Source organism: Passer domesticus, chromosome 3 (assembly GCF_036417665.1).
Source record: "Passer domesticus isolate bPasDom1 chromosome 3, bPasDom1.hap1, whole genome shotgun sequence".
NCBI classification, from domain to species: Eukaryota; Metazoa; Chordata; class Aves; order Passeriformes; family Passeridae; genus Passer; species Passer domesticus.
The window spans coordinates 119,346,503-119,362,855 of record NC_087476.1 but is presented as its reverse complement, the minus strand read 5'-3'; positions in this window follow the sequence as shown (position 1 = coordinate 119,362,855).

The window sequence follows — 16,353 nt, the reverse complement described above, 5'->3', positions numbered from 1 at the left end:
GCTTTGCTTTTGGGGCTGGGTTTTGTTATCTTAGAGCAGCACCATGAAGCTGCTTTGTTATTTTCTCTGTTCATTTCATTTTCCTTATGCCACACTTATTAGAGTGTTCCAGAAAGTTGTTTTCCTGTTAATTCTCTCTATAAATGTCATATCCAAAAATACATGCAGTATGTTACTGTGTGCAGGGATCTCCTCCCTTCAGCCAAATGGGAATGTGGGGGGTTTATTGCCAGAGTCAAGAATGGTTAAAGGAATGCAGCTTTTTCTTCACAGGAGATTAAAAGCTCTGGAATCTGAGCCCTCAGCTCTGTTATACTATAGGAAAAGATTATTAATTAAGATTAATTTATTTTATTTTAAAAATAATTTTATTTTTTAAATATAATTTTAATTTAAGACTTTATTATTAATATTTAAAATATTTGAAAAACATGTTAATTAAGACATTGATAATTTAATTGTCTCTGGCTTCTTTCATTGTATTTTTAAGTGTTGCCATTCTTCTTTTATTTTCATATGGGAGCTGCTAATGATTGTGTAAAACCTTGCTAATGTGAAAATCTGAATTTAACTGATGCTGCAAAAGGTGTTTCATGAAAAATTGTCTGCCTGAGGGGATTTTTTCAGTTCTTAAAAAAATATCCTCAGTTTTAGAAAATATATTTTCATGTAAATCTATTGGTTTATCAAGTTCATGATTGTTTGGTTTGGGGGTTTTCTATTACTGTTTTTCAAAGGCTTTAACAGTTTTGGCTCTGAATGGATGAGATGGTGCTGGGGTTATCCTGCCCTGCCATGTTCTGTATTTGTGATGTCCTTGGTAAAACAGCTGAAGAGTCACTTGGATGTTTGGAAAGGAGTTTGTGTGCTGTAGCAATGTGCAATATCCCAGCTCACACACCAATTCCCATTCTTTTGGTGACCCTTTGGTGTTTATGGAGGTGCTGCTGTGGCAGCCATGCACACGGAGTCCCCTCTCATCCATTTTCACAGGCTCTTCCCTGGCCCTTTCCCTAAAGGAACTCAAATTGAGAGCTCAGCTCCTCTGTGTGTTGTGAAAACTGACAAGCAAATTTTCAATCTCTTCCTGTGTGTACAGATGAAAAAAGTGCAGCTTGAGGCTTTTCCAAAAAAATCCAGACTCCTGGAAGGAGCTGGGCTTTAGATGCTGCAGAAAACCCCAGTAATGCAACAGTCTATTCCTGGGTCTGGGATCTCACTGCTGATGTAATCCCTGGGTATCAAACCCACAAATTAGTTCATTAACTCATCTCCTATAGCCTGCTGAGCAGCTGCTATCAAAAATAGCTCTCTCCTGTTTCTAGCCATTGATTAATTAGATTAGTTCTTCCCAAATCACAGATGCTATATTTTCTGTAATTTCACTTGAAAAGCAATATATTCTAAGGACTTCCAGCCCCTGAGATTTACCTGTCAGTGGTGAAATGTGGCCTTTTCATTCTTCTGTATGTTCTCTTCCTTAGACTGTTGCTTGGTTATGGCACCATTTTTAATCCTTATTTTATTCTCTGGCCACATTTCAGACCATTTTATGGAGGATTTTCAGGTTACCATCTCTTCTAGTGTTTCCTGATATTGTCATTCTAGGACCTTTCTATTTACAGGAATAAAATGTTCTTTGTATCCATGTTTTCAGGTAAAAGGTTGGGTATTAATATCACGTCCAGCCTTTCCACAGTGTTCAGGGAAATCAGTCAAGATCATGGTGTGGCTTTATGGCAGGGAAAGGAGAGGTAACTATACACAAATACAGGATAATCCTGCTAGCTGATGTTTCAGATCATTGCTTCTTTCTGTTGGAAAACTGTCCTGACACTGCATTAATTCACTGTCTCAGCCAACAGTGGATTAGAAAACTACAATTTTCATTTATGAGGGCTGGCTTTAACCTCAAAAAGATTTTTTACCCAAAAGATGGGTTTGGGCTGCTGGAAGAAATGAGCAAATAAAGAAAACACAACAAAAATTTAATAACAAACTTTGAAACGTGAAATTTTAACTTAGCTCTGATTCCAGCCTACAAATTACTTTGGATTCAGCACTCCCTTGGGCAGCTTTCCATGGAGACAACTCTGCAGGCACTTGGCTTTCACTGGAGCCTCTGTGAGCTGACTCCTGGGCAAGCTGCAGCTGCAGCACTTGGTGCTTAGGACACACAAATAAACAGAGTGCTGCCTGGTTCCAAGGTCTGCAAGTTTTCAGAGGAGCTTTTCCTTGCACTGCCAGGCCCAGGGGCAGAAGCTCTCCAGGCAGCAGGAACCCAAGCCAAGGGCAGACAACTGCACAAATCACACGGGCAGCAAGTGCCAGGAGAGCACTCTGCAGATGAGCTAACACATATCTGCCTGGACTGAGCTACAGAAGTGCTTCAATTTATAGGCAAAATCTCTGAAAATTAGCTTTTCTGCATCCACACATAGTCATTTGCATCCAATGTGCTTTTTGTGTCTTGCTCCAGTAAACTGCCCTTGACTCTGTGCCTGCAGCTCCTCTGTCATTCTGGTGCTGTCATGGGTTTCACAAATGATTTTGAGTGCAAGCAGGGGTTTTGGCCTTTAAACCTTTTAAATTAAAATACACGCTATTTCTCTTCATTAATTTCATCACCTTCATTTTTTTCAACTCAGTGTTTGGATTTCTAATCCACATTGAAATCAGTGAGTGAGTTCCACAGGATGTTTAGTATGAATAGTAAAAAGCTTTTTAGGGCAAATTCAGGCTATTTAAATGTGGGGTTTACTTTTCCTTAGATGCACTGTTATTCTGAATGATGCCACCAGTACTCAGTAAGGCTGGGCTAAGACAGAAGTTGCCTGGGGAGAAAATAAGCATGACAAGTTATCTCAGGATGGAATACTTGAAGATGAGAAAGTTCCAGGCTGCAGGAACGTGTTTGCTGGTCGCTCCTCTGCTCAACAACAGAGGGAGCACTTAGAGCAGGCAAGTGGAGAATCCTCCTCGGTCAGGACGAGCTGTAGGAAGCACTGAGCATCACAAACAACGCTGACAATGCTCCTACCACCAAGTATCAGTTATTTGTCCATCAATATGTCTGTGTGAGAATGTGTGCATGTTTGTATTTTAACTGGAAGTACATCTCCGTGGAGAAGAGAGCTCTGGATTGGAATGGAAATGGAATGGAAATGGGATGGAAATGGAATGGAAATGGTTTGTGACTGTGTTGCCAGCTGCAGTACATCAGCTCCGTCCTTGCTGCGGTCTGCACAAGGGTTTAGGGTCAGTGTGAGTGAACTGCTTCTGAGTGCTCCCTCCTTAGGGAGCTGCCCAAAGGGGATGCGGGGTAAGCACGTCCCAGTGCTTGGTCTTTTGGGTTTGTTCCCTGCTAGGTCATTGCTGAGTCACAGCACAAATGAGATTATCGAGGTAATTAACAAAGCCTGTCAAAACAACAAACTGCCTAGAACAAACGGAGGCTTTAGTCACGTGCACCCACGGGCTCCTTGGGCTGCTGTGGGAATGGTCTGGCTTGTGATACTAAACTGTGAGAGCCAGTATGAGCTTGGCCCAGGCTGATCCTTAAGAAATGGGTAATTGAGCCTTAAGGAAGGAAAGATGCCCACTGCAGCTTCCCTGGGTGCCTGTTGGCAGAGCCTCCTTTAGCTCAGCCCACAGCCAGTATCAACAGGAAGAACACTGAATGTCTTTTGCTCTTACATGTTGCCAAAGAACATTTATCTCAGTAATTAAGCTACATGTAGCTACTGCTGGTTTGTTTCAGTTTTAATACATTTTGGCACTCTTTAAAAGCATATTTATTATATGGATAAATCTGCAGAGTTAGGATTCACAAGAGAACTGTAGTTAAAAGAAGAATTACTTCTGTAGAGATATTGTGTGGATGAGGAATAGAGAAAGCTATGGAAGTTCACTTTTCAACAGGTAGAGTGATACACCCTCAAGTACGTAACCCTTCAGAATGTAACCCAATGTGGATCAGATTTTGACCAAAAGAGTGAAAACAGTGAATGAAAAGGTCACTCAGTGACTCTGTTACTGCACAGAAGCTGACCATGCAAGACAGCAGTGCAGGTGGAAGTGCCACACTCCCCAGAGTGATTCCATGGCTCTTGTTTAATGTTTGCAGCAGCTGAGAAGTGAAAGTGCTTGTTAAATCAAACAAGACAGTGGTGGACCAAACCACAAAGTTTGAGTCTCTTTTTCCCCTTTGTAGCCATTTTCACAGTGCAGCAGGGGTTTCTAGCAGGAAAGCATGATCAAATGGCAGGCCTGAGTTGGGTGCTTCTGTTGTTGACCCATTTACTTGTTGGTTGGTTTTTATTCAGCATCCTCTAGAAGTGTTAGAAATCGAGCTCCATAAGAAAGGGCATGTGCAGTGTCAAATGAACACTGTCTAAAGCAAACTGAGAAGGGTTGTACTGGTGTGGCCTCGTGTGCCTCTTTTTCCTTAGAAGAGCCTGGTGTCTCCCAATCCAAGACTCAGTTGCTATTCATCCATTGAGATTTAAACCATTTTAGATGCATGCTTTATTCTGTAACCTCAAGAATTTTCAATCACTTCATCCTGGAAAAAGAAACAACCCTCTCTAAAAAATTCTCTAGCAAGATGGCAATATACTTTTACCCATATACTTTTACTGCCCATAAAAGCCAAGCAGTATTTTAGCAATATTAAACACCCAAAGTTACAAATAAAGAAGAAATGGAGTTTCATGAAAGCTAGAGACATCTGTAAATGCCCAAACAAGTCTAAGGATCCCTGCCTTGCAAAACTTTGCCTGCAGTCTCAGATATTATTTTGAAGGAAAGGTAGATGGTTTCAAAACAGGAGCATGAGTGCTGCCTTGTCACCTCAGTGGTAAGAGAGATTCTGAAACATTTTGGATACTGGTAGTACTCATACTTATTTTTTCTTTTTTATTATTCAAACCTAGATTTTATCATTTTCTCAATGCCTGACTGACTTGGGTGAAACTGTCTGGTCAAAATATGAGAAAGTAGTTGTGAGTTTCTAAAATACTTGAAGAAGGAACAAAAGAGACAGGTGTACAGCATCATGGTCATATGCAATTTATTACTGCCAGCCTGTGAGAAGCTGAATTTCTTCCTGTCTGTGCTTGACTGGTGTGCTGCAGACACTCCCAAAGGTCAGCCACAGCATTATACTTTGATTTATGCAGAAATTAGGCTGTGAACTAACAAGATCTTGCTGAATGGGGCATTAAAGCTGTGGGAATGAGAGGAAATGGGAGGTTACTTCCATAGTCTGTGCCCAGCACACTTACCTGAAGGAGGAAGTCATAAGCTGTTCTTCCTACTTCATGGGATTCTTCTCATTTAAAATTAATTCATTATTCATCTTCTGTCTTTAATTCATTATTCACTGAAAAAGTACAAAACCCATCCAAGATCCACTTCCAGCTCAGTGCACTTACCACACAGAAGATAATTTTGCTCCAGCACCTCACTAAGAAATTTTATTAGAGCTTGAGGCAGTGATAATATTATTTTTATTCAAGTCTTGTCTTTGTGAGGTTTTTTTTAATATTACTCTGACAGATTTTATGGAGTGGAGATGGGCATGACTAAGCTTTTTGTCTGCTTTAGGCACAAATCTCTTATGTGATGTGAGAGTTAGGTTTTCTGAAGTCATCCAAAGCCAAATAAAATTTTGTGTTACAGCTTTTACCAAACAAAAATCATGGGTAGAAGGTTATCTGTGTAAAAGAATTTGTGTTGATGAAGAGATAAATGATAAAGGTATTGATGAGGGTTTATACTGATAAGAGTCTATACGTGATATTCATTAGGACCTTTAGAGGGAAATCAGGATCTTAATTATTTTTAATGTTGTTTCTTCAAGCTCTTACCATTATTTCACTTTTTTCTTCTACCTTCTTTGTACCCCCATGGGCAAATTATCCTTCTACTTGAAATCTCAGCATGGGAGGAGCAATCTTTCCCTGACAGAAGATTAATGATATTACATGGTGACCTAAGAGGGTAAATGTGCTCTATTTCCATCCCTCTGTAATCCCGTGGAAATCCATGAGTCACACTGAGGATGCTTGGCCTTGCTCCCTTTCCTTCCCTCACTCCATGACTTTCCTGCTCTCAAAGCTGGATGCAGCCACGTGATTTGTTGAAGGCATTGGTCAGAGCCATGGAAAAGGCACCTCTGGCCAATGATCCAGCTCTCCCAAGCACAATTACTCCCAAGCCTGCAGACAGGAACACTTTTGACAAATGGTTTGGGAGCTTCCAGATGCACTGACAAATCCTGGAAGTTTTATTCCAAGTTAATGGATGGAATCTGCTGTCTAGTCACAGTGCTCGAGACTTCATTAATTAAAGCTTCTCCCTGAATTTAGTAAGCCATAAATTCTGGCCTGTGCTCTGCTCTGATGATGCTCAGTCTGGCTATTCTGCTGGATAGCTGAAAATGGGAGTAGGTTATCTCTGGAGAAAGCAGAGCAAAAAATGCAGGATTATCTTCTGAGGTTTTTGTGGTTGAACTCCAGTTGTTCTCTATTTTATGCTCTGCAAAAATAAGCATAGTCTAAAAACAAAATATTTTTTTAAAGTTCTATAAATACAGTGCAGGGGGCAGGATTAGCGAGCATGCAGCTGCTGAAGGCACTTGGGTAAGGTGGAGTAAATTGATTTTGAATGAAGCTCACACTGGAATTTCAAAGGCCAAATCGTTTCCCAGTAACTCACCATTAGTGCCTGATGCAACTGGGATGTCTAGCTAACTGTGCTTCTACTTCAGGAGTACAAATCAAATTACAGTAAAAAGAGAGTGAAGTGTCATTTAAGACGTGTCAGCACAGACTATTCGGTGCTTGATGTTGCAAGTGAGAGTTGTTCAAAAGCAGGAAAACCTGCACAACCCTCCCTCCTGGAATCACCAGAGCAGCAAGTAGTCAATTACCAACATTTTGATCATAAACTATCCAGGGAGGGGGAGGTAGCCCATGGAGTTTCATAAACTGTAGGAACACAAAACCGTGTAAGAAGAATGCTATTTAAAAAAAATCCTTCCAATAAAATCATATTAGAAAAGAAATCTCTGCTGGATATCTTGCAGAGATTAATATTTCTTGCGGAGCTATAGCACCAAGACTACATTCTCATTTCACCAGATATTGCTCAAATACCAAGAGACAGACAGCAAAGATGAAAAGAAAGCACACTACAAATATTGAAGTAGATCTGGAAAGGTCACTGATAGACACTTTAGTTTTGGTTACTTTTCTGAATTCTAAAATACACAATGAAAAGAGCAGGGGGGGAAAGAGACGCTGCATAATAATTTGAATTTTTTAGATCAGATCTGATTCTAAAGATTAATTGCTGGTTAATTTGTACATCTGAGTTCTACTTGGACCAAAATTAAAGAGTAACAAATGTGATTGCTTTATGAATATGATCTGGATGTAGTAGATAAGCTAAACCACTACTTGCTTGACAACATTGAGTGTTAGGTTATTTCATTCATAATTGCACAAAAACATCAGGCGGTTGCAAAATGCCCCAGACCTGACAAGGAGCCTGCGCCTGGCCCAGCTGGGCTGCTCCTTTCCTGAGGCGCTGCTGGGGGCTCCCAGCGCAGCGCTGGGCACAGCACCCAGCGCGCCTGGCCCCCTCCCCGCTCCCCTCCTCGGCTGCCGTTGCTCAGGCAACAGGATCAGGCAGCAGCACAGCGACGGCAGGAGGGAGCTGGGAGGCTGGGAGGAGAGAGATTTCCCAAGGGCTCTGCAAAGGGTGGAGGAGAGAGAGGGAGAATATTAGTACATGGTTCAGAGAAGATATTTGCCCTTGTTGTACAGAACGGTGCCAGGGGCTCCTTCAAAGCGCTGCTGTTATGCTGCTTTGTGAGTTTCCCATTTGGAGCAGCTTCTTGCTCTCTCTTGGCTTTTGCAAGAGATGAACAGATGGAATGAGGTGCTGGTATCCTCCTGGGAGGGCGTGCTTGAGGGTTCATGCAGTGACTGTGCCAGGTAAACCCGGGGTGAGGCACATCATCTGCTCCCTGTTGGGCCGGTAGCAAAGCTCCCTGACACAGAGGAGCAGTGGCACCTCGAGGAGCCATTGCAGCACTCAGGGCTTCTCCTCCCCTGGGCTCTCAGGAGTCCTTGCTCTGTGTCTTGGGGGCTCTCGCCTCAAGAATCACAATCCGAAAGCTTCTGGTAGCTGGTTTACCAAGTAGGGAAGATGGTGTCTGTAATCATCCTCTTATAGGAGTGAGAAAATATTAAAAAGGAAAAAAGCACAACCCTGCACAACTCCTCGCATTTCTGCAACTGCATTTGGAGTATTGATCCCTTTACCAAAGCTGGTCACAGTAAGAGCCTGTTACTGAAATTCCTTTGAACTTAACACTGGTGAAAAATAAATGTTTCTTAGTTCTTAACATTACCTCTTCATTATAATTCAATTTAATAGCTATTACTTTTATTTCATCAGTACCAGAACATGAACACTCTGTAGGCTTAATGCAGTCTGTCCTTGCAATTCTGATTTCTAGTTAATTAAAATTGATTGGCTGACCTGACATTTATATTTATCACATCTTATGAAGGATCCAGGTTTTCCTTCACATAAATTTTACTGCTGCTCTCTGTTAGCTGTTTTGTGCAAAAAAACTTTACATAATGTCAGATACAGTAAAAAAAGCATCTTAATCTTTTGAAGTGGCATTGCACTCAAAATTACTATCAACAACAAGATTTTCCCCCTTAATTGCAAAGAATTACATTGTTTGGATCAAACGTTTCTTTTCATGGTCATTTTTGGAAAGGTTTGAAATTAATTCTTACAGCAATGCTGACAAAAATCTTGGTCATAATTGTATGATTAGCACTTCTCATGTTGGCCAATACTATTATCTCATTACTTCCCTTGAAGAAAATTTGCATGTGTTGTGTCTCATCTGTGACAGTAAATTCCTTGGAGCCCTGATTGTCTTTGGGTCTATATATAGCTGTCCTGCAAATGAAGTCTTGTCCATGAGCAGGGCTCTTGTGCAGGGTGGTAACAGAAATCAGAGCTTCCTCCTGTATATTTTCCCATTAAAATGGGCAAGGCAGCAGCAGAGCAATGACATGGACAGACTTGGTCATGCTGGGGACTGCTCCCAAAGGCTGCAGGGGGCTGCTGGAAGTGGTTTTGCCACTGCTGCAGAACAAATATTCATTCAAGTTTTTACACTTTGCCTCCAAGTTTGAAGTTCATTTCTCGAGAAGAACAGTTGGCTACATTTGTATCAGTCCCCTCCGAGGGAATTCGTTGGAATGAGATGTAGAATTTAGAGCCAGTAAGAGGAATAAATAGAATTTATTAGATCAGGGTAGGGAGTGGTAAGGTAAATGGAAAGGGAAGAGGGAAGAAAAGTTAGTTAGGAGTCATATCCAAGGTAATGAGTGCTGTGGAAAGAACAGCAGATAGCAGCTGGCAGAAGGGCTGGTGATTCTGTGCTGCAATCTGAGGCACTTAACAGGTATGTAATGTTTTGGGGCACAGCATCCAGGATGTCACATCTGATGGGAAGCTGTGACTTTGTACCGTGAATGTGTGATATTATTCCATTAAAATGTGCGTGTCACATCACCAGGTACACAAACAGTTGGTTTGGTTTTGTTCCCCTTTTCATCTGTGAAAGAATTGAGGGCTCAAGAACAGAGATGGGCAGTGTGGTGCTGCACAGAAAGGAAAGCTGAAAGAGGAGACCTGGATGCAAGTGAGGAAGGAGGAGAGGAAAGTTTAATATTATTTATGAACTTTGAGATGGGAGAAAAACAAAACAGGAGAAAACTGTAGGAGAGGATACAGAAATTTAAGGGAGCATAGGCTCTCCTTGAGCTGTGAAAATCAAATAATGCAAATGTTTCTGGGTGAACAGCAGGGAATGCTCAAGAAAACAACTATGAATTTATAAAAAAGGTTGAAGGAATATCAAAAAACAGGTATAGCTTTATTCTTCAGGTAGAAAACACTGTCATCCAGTGGCCCTTCAGCTCGGGGCTGTATAGCTTGTATGCCTTTCCTTTTTAATTCCTCTAGGGGAGTTGTTCGGGTTTTTGGGATTTTTTTTTAGTATACAAAAAGCTCCTTTTCACTGAGCTCTTCAGTAGAAGGAGACATAGGAGCCCAAAAAAGAATGGAATTGTTTACAGTCATATCAGTATTGAACTGAAAACTGCAAAAAATGAAATTATTCTGGTTAGGAGGGAGGATTTCTTTACAATATGGGTATTATAATCCCAGGGGAGATTATAATTTCTCTTTTGGGATATTTGAAACTGGATGAGAAGAGCAGAGAGGTGAGTGGTGGGTACTGAGCGCTGTGTGTGAGCACAGCAGTGGAGCAGGACGGGTGCCATGTGAGCTGAGCCAGCCCTGCTGTGCCATTTGCAGCAGCTCTGTGTCTTTAATTAGGCTCTCTGACAAGTAATGCTGCGTGAATTTGCATCCCAACAGTTGCATTCCAGGCTGGGATTTGAAGTGCAAACAGGAACTGGCAGCTGCTCTTGGAATATTTGAATACAAGGTTATATTCAGGATTTTCCTTCAGCACTGAGTATATAAATATAAATATTCTTATGCATCAGGATTAATACATCCCTCATTAGTTGCCCATGTCTAAATCCTCTTTGCACTGAGATACTTACAGGGTGGGTTTAGTTATTCTTAGGGTTGATCCTTTGGCAAAAAAATGTATGACAGGGTTTAATAGTTGTACACTTGCTTCTGCTAAGCCCTGCTATTAAATATACTTCTAATTTCCATTTGGTGAGTGTATGCAATTTGTCTTCATAGCTGTGGTTTCAGGAACAGGTTTGTATTTTTCTTTAGCTAATGTTTCCAAATTGAGTTTCGTGTCACCAGCAGAGAATTTGAGAGCTGAATTTCTTCCTCATTCTACAGCCTACATGTGGCAGGAGGTTTTTTTGAAGAGGAGCAGCTCAATGGTCTTCTCATTCTAAAATGCTTTTGGAAATTCCCTGGTTGATTCATACACTTGTAAATTTAGATTATGTTTGTCACACACGAATAATGCCAAATTCTCTTGTGCCTCATGGGAATATCTGACTCTTGGAGGTATTTATTCTGCTGGCTTTGGAATGACAGAGATCTGTACAAACAGCAGTTTGTCCTTCTCACAACAGTGGTGTGGTGCCTTTGTCTGCAGAGCCTGTGCTAGGAATAGGCATGAACTGCAGTCTTACATCCGTGTGTTTGGGAGCTGCAGGGATTCATGGTCTCCAGGGATTCATGGCTCTGAGTCCAGGTCCTGGACAAACCACACTTTCATCTCTTATCCAGCGGTGAATCGGCCTCACTGCCGCAAGGCTCGGAGTCGAGACCTGCGTTTTGGGGATTGGGATCAACTGTTGACACACGGTGGGGTGCCAGAAACAGCACAAACAGGACAGGCCGCAGCAGGTTTAGGAGCTTTGTGGCCCTCGGGCAGCCCGCTGCCACCGCCACCTCCGCAAGGGAAGATTCCTCTGGGACGCGGAGGTGGCCGTGACGGATGGCGCCGGCAGGTGGCGCCCGAGAACACCGAGTGCCGCGGCCGCTCCCGGCCCGGGGTCACCGGGCGGCTCCCCGGGACCTCCCGCGGGTCTCCGGAATTCAATCGAGTGGTGCACAAAGCGACACCCGCCCACTGCTCCGTGTAAGGACCGACGCTGTGTGGAGGCTGCTTGCAGTGCTAGTGACAGGGACAGGCAAGAACGGCAGGATTCAGAGGGTAATGCCTATGGTAGGAGGGGGAAAAAATCCCTCCTTCCAGATGTGGCTTCATTAAGTAGTGAGTTATCTGAAAAAAATTCGTGTGGCAGATAAACCCCTTGTAAAGCCTTGCAGAAGGCCAGGCCATTGCAAATAAATAATTGCTTGGGTGGGTGTAATAGGGATGGCATGTCAGGAATGATTTTTTTTCTTAGTCATGCTTTGCAACATGTGTTCAAATATTTCTTTGCTCTCATAAATATTGGAGAGAATAAGATGGGAACCTAAATGGTGGAGCTTTCTTCTCTTGCTGTCAGCACTCAGGTGAAAACACAGAGGGATTAAAGATGGATTAGATAAGCATTCTTGAGGGAGCAGAGAACTCTGGGAACACTACTCTGGCCTATTAATGGTGAAGGATGCAAAAAACTGCCTGGCCCTTTTCTGGCTGGAAAAGCACAATGTTTATATTGGGTTTTATCTGATGTACAGCTTCAGTTGGCTTTGTTGGATTGGACGATTATTTTTTCCCCTTCACATCTCTCTTTTTAACTGTTTCAGGGTACCCAAAGTGTCTGCACAGCTCTGTTCAGGTGTCCTTTCCCTGGTGTGTCCTGTGTGCCTTAAAATGCCAGCAGGACTCAAAATAAAACTGTGACCCATAAATGAATACTAAAACTGTCATGTCATGCCAACTTGTCAAGATACAAAAATTTACTTTTAGTAAGGCAATTTATCCTCTGCAGAGTTCTCTGCCTGATTATTTCAGAACTTTTTTATTGACTTCAATGGGAAGGAAGCGAGCCTATGCCGTGAATATACTTTGTGTGCCTATTTTGATTTAATCTTGTATATTTGCTAGATGATGGGCGTGGAGGAGACTCAGAGCATGTAATTATTATGTGTTAATTAGTGCCCTAAAGCTATATTTAATTAAACCTTTAATAGCAACAGATTACAAATATTCTCAGGAAATAAATTCCTCTTTGTGCAGCAGGGCCATTGTGGTGCAGCCTAACTACAAACCCACAGCCTGACAGCTTGCACCGTCCAACACTGATTTTTCTGTGGGGAAAGATAAGAACACAGTAACGAAGGGCACAGTGTCAGTGTCACCATTTCAGCAGCTGAATCCATTCTGTCTGTCTCCTGCCAAACAGCCTATTAAACCTTTTAGCATTGTGCTGTCTGTGACAGTGGGAGTTGGTCCCATTTATACTAACAGCTTCACTGAGAGAGTGGCAGGAATACCCTTCAATAGTCCTACAGATAAAATCCCACAGAGTACATGGAACAAAAGTTGTTGAAAATGTGTTGTTTTCAGTGTATTGTAGCACTTGTTACCTACCTAAGGATGTTTAACACACAGCCTAAATGGCATGTCACTGAAGTTCTACACAGGATTGAAAGTATGAAACTGTGTCTATAATTTCCATTTATTCTATGGCTTCTGTTGAACTGTTTGACCTTTTACAAGGCCCTTTGTCTCTTTTCTTCCATGTGTCCTCTTTGTAATTCTCAGTATAGTTCAGGATGGCACAAAGAAAATGTGCCAAGCTGAGCAGAAGTCCATTCCTAAGACCTGTCAAAAACATTTTCTCAGCCTTGCTGCACTTCAAAGCAACCTTATCCTTTCCTAAGGTTTGTTTCCCTGCTTAGCTGTAGTTCAGAAATTCAATATGCCATTTGCTTATGCACCATGATTTATTTCACAGAAAAAGCTACTTTTTTTTTTTGCAGTGATGCTAGTTAAGAACCTAAATTTGGGTTGGTTTCCCAAAGTACAAATATTGTTAGAGGCTTCTGAGTTATGGTACTGCTTAGAAACAGAACTCAAAGACTTTCATCCCACTCAGCTGGGACTCTGAGTTCTGTGAAATTGCAGACTGTAAGGTACTGAAGGAATGGGCAGGGCCTGAGCTCTTGTTCATGGTCAGATATCACACTGTGCTGATCCAAAATCCTAATCAAACAAAAAGAAGGCAAAGGTAGATGTGTAGCCAGTGAATATTTAGACAGAATTAAAAATAAAACTGTGGCAGTAAAACCCCTCAGATCCTATGGAAATTGTTGCTGCTCACTGAGCACACTTGGGAGAAAAAACTTCTGAGACTTTTGGAGTCACTGGCAGAGGCTTCCCAGTCACTGCTGGAGCATAATATCCCATAAAGAAAGAGAACCCTCAGCCTCAGCAAGACAGACCTGTGTTCCAGATCAACAGAACAATCAAATTAAAAATTAATAATTGGCCGTGAGGTGAGCAGAGAGGGAAAGCTGCCCTGATTTGCCTATGCAAATGCAGTACCTCCCTGCTGTGTGCCTGTACTGTGGGAACTGCTCAGCAAACCCACACTGGGGTTTCTCCTGTCCACACTTGTGCTGCCACGCTATGCAAATGTTTACATTCCACTTGTTTACTCTCTGCATTTCCCTTCTCTTTAGTTACCTCCCCAAATAATTAAATAATTAAACAGCTCATTTCCTGCAAAGATCTGTTGGCCAGTAAGTTTATTTCCAACTTTGCTATTGACCAGGGTTGTGATTGCTGCAAATTGTGTTTCTATTTCATGGTACCGTTTGGTTTTCCTACTCAGTGTTCACAAAGGTACTGCTGCTGAATACCCATTTTTTGGTATCTTTCTGGTTAAATGAACTTTTCCTCTGTCAGGCTTTCAAGTCAACAGATGCCAGCAAGGCAGGCTGAGTGGTCTAAGCTGATAGAAGATTGTGTCCCCAAAGCTGCAGTCTGGGGAAACCTCCAGTAAATTCCTGCTCCCCATATGCTGTTATACAGAAGAACATGTGGTGTCCTGCTGTCCCTTCCAGGGAAGCAGTGTCTGGGAGGGTGAGCTCTGTCTGCCACTCAGATGGATGAATTCATTTTTGCAGGGTTTTGTACACAGCTCTTGGTATTACTTCCAGACTCTGGTTTCTGTGTAGAGTTAACTGATCTTGAGACTTCCAGGGGGAAAAAAGCATCAGAAGAGAGAAAATCAGTCTTTCTTCCCCTAGATGCTCTTTAAGGAAAGAAGATGTGCAAATTCCTTTGGGTTTCTTTCTGGCAGACTGCAGCTGCAGCACACAGCACACTGCTGCTGGCTGTGTCCCCACTCAGCCCTTTGCTCCCTGGTGGGCACTGCAGTAAAACCTCAGAATATTCACAGTGCTGCCCTAGTGCTTGTGTCTCACACATGCAGCAGATTTGGCCTTCATTTCCAGAATTTCCTTATGCCACTGAAGGTTTCTTCCTCTGGATTTACTGAGCAGAGATCTCCCAGCTCCTCCTTAAAGCCTTGCTGCTGAGGCCCCACCATTTTCTGTTAGGTAATTGAGGTTATTGTAACACATTACTTGAGGGGCATACAAGAGAAGAGACTTCATCTGATATTCCAAAATAAATGCTGACACAGTTTTTCAGTTAAAAAAAGTTTGTCAGAATATTTTAGAAACTAACAATTAGATGCTAATATTTCTAGACTAACAGGAATAGAAATCAGAATTAATGAGTTCTCTGCAGGTACATCTGTCACATATTTAATGATATGAGGCATATTTCATGCTCACAGCACTCTGCCAACATTATACAACCCTTGTAAGAGCTCTCTGCAGTAAACACCAATCTTGCTTTGCTGCTAGGGTAAATGAAACCTAGTTCCAGGCCTGACCCCAGAGCCTTTAAGAGTGTCTCCCCCTAAAGTCAGTGGCTCTAGACATTACTTGGGCTGTCTGTGGGCTTGAGGGGATTATTCCTGACTGCACATGTCCTTGTCTGAGCCCTCTGCACAGCTCTGGCTGCCCCCACTCTGCAGGGCCTGCACTTTTCTCATGAACATAGATTATGCCTTATAACTTTGTTCTTGAGCTGTAGATGAGAAATTATTCCTTGTCCTGGGAAATGGAGACTTCACTACGTGGAATTATTTGGGTTTCCATCAGTTGCTGAAGCCCCAGACACAGAGAAGCAGCTATTTCCACACATACCTGTTGAGCTGCTCGAGGCTTCTGGCACAGAGATAAATGCTAAATAAACACATTTGCTTGCAGAACAAAGTTGAACCTGAAACAACACTGTCAAGTTTCCAGTGGGTGGTAATTAAGGGATCTGATTTGTCTCTGTTACCATTCTGCTCTGTGTAAAATTACAATAATAATTGCACCTATCTTAGAAGAAACTAGAAGGATAAATAGTGCTGAGAGAGTGTTGATCACATAGAAATATGTCTTAATCTTTCTTATGATAGAATAAGAGTACCAAACTAACGTGCACTGCTGTCCTTGAGAGTGCACATTCACTGACAGAGGCATCCTCTTCTTTTGGCAAACTGTTCATTCCAAACAAACTGGGAGACACTGGGCTCTTCCAGTCTTTCCATAATTTACAATATTGCATCTGTGGTTCATTTAACCTGAAGTTTCTAAAAGAGGCTACTCATAATTGGATTGTTTCAAATTCACTGCTTTTTACTCATTTGGCTCACTCTCATTTTTAGTCCCAAATAATATAACTGTTATTACCATTAGTAGTTTTTGAGGTAAAAATTGTATAAGGAGCACAGGCATTATAGTTCCAACAGCTGCTGCAGTTCTACCTGAGGTATTTGTGTTGGCAGGCAT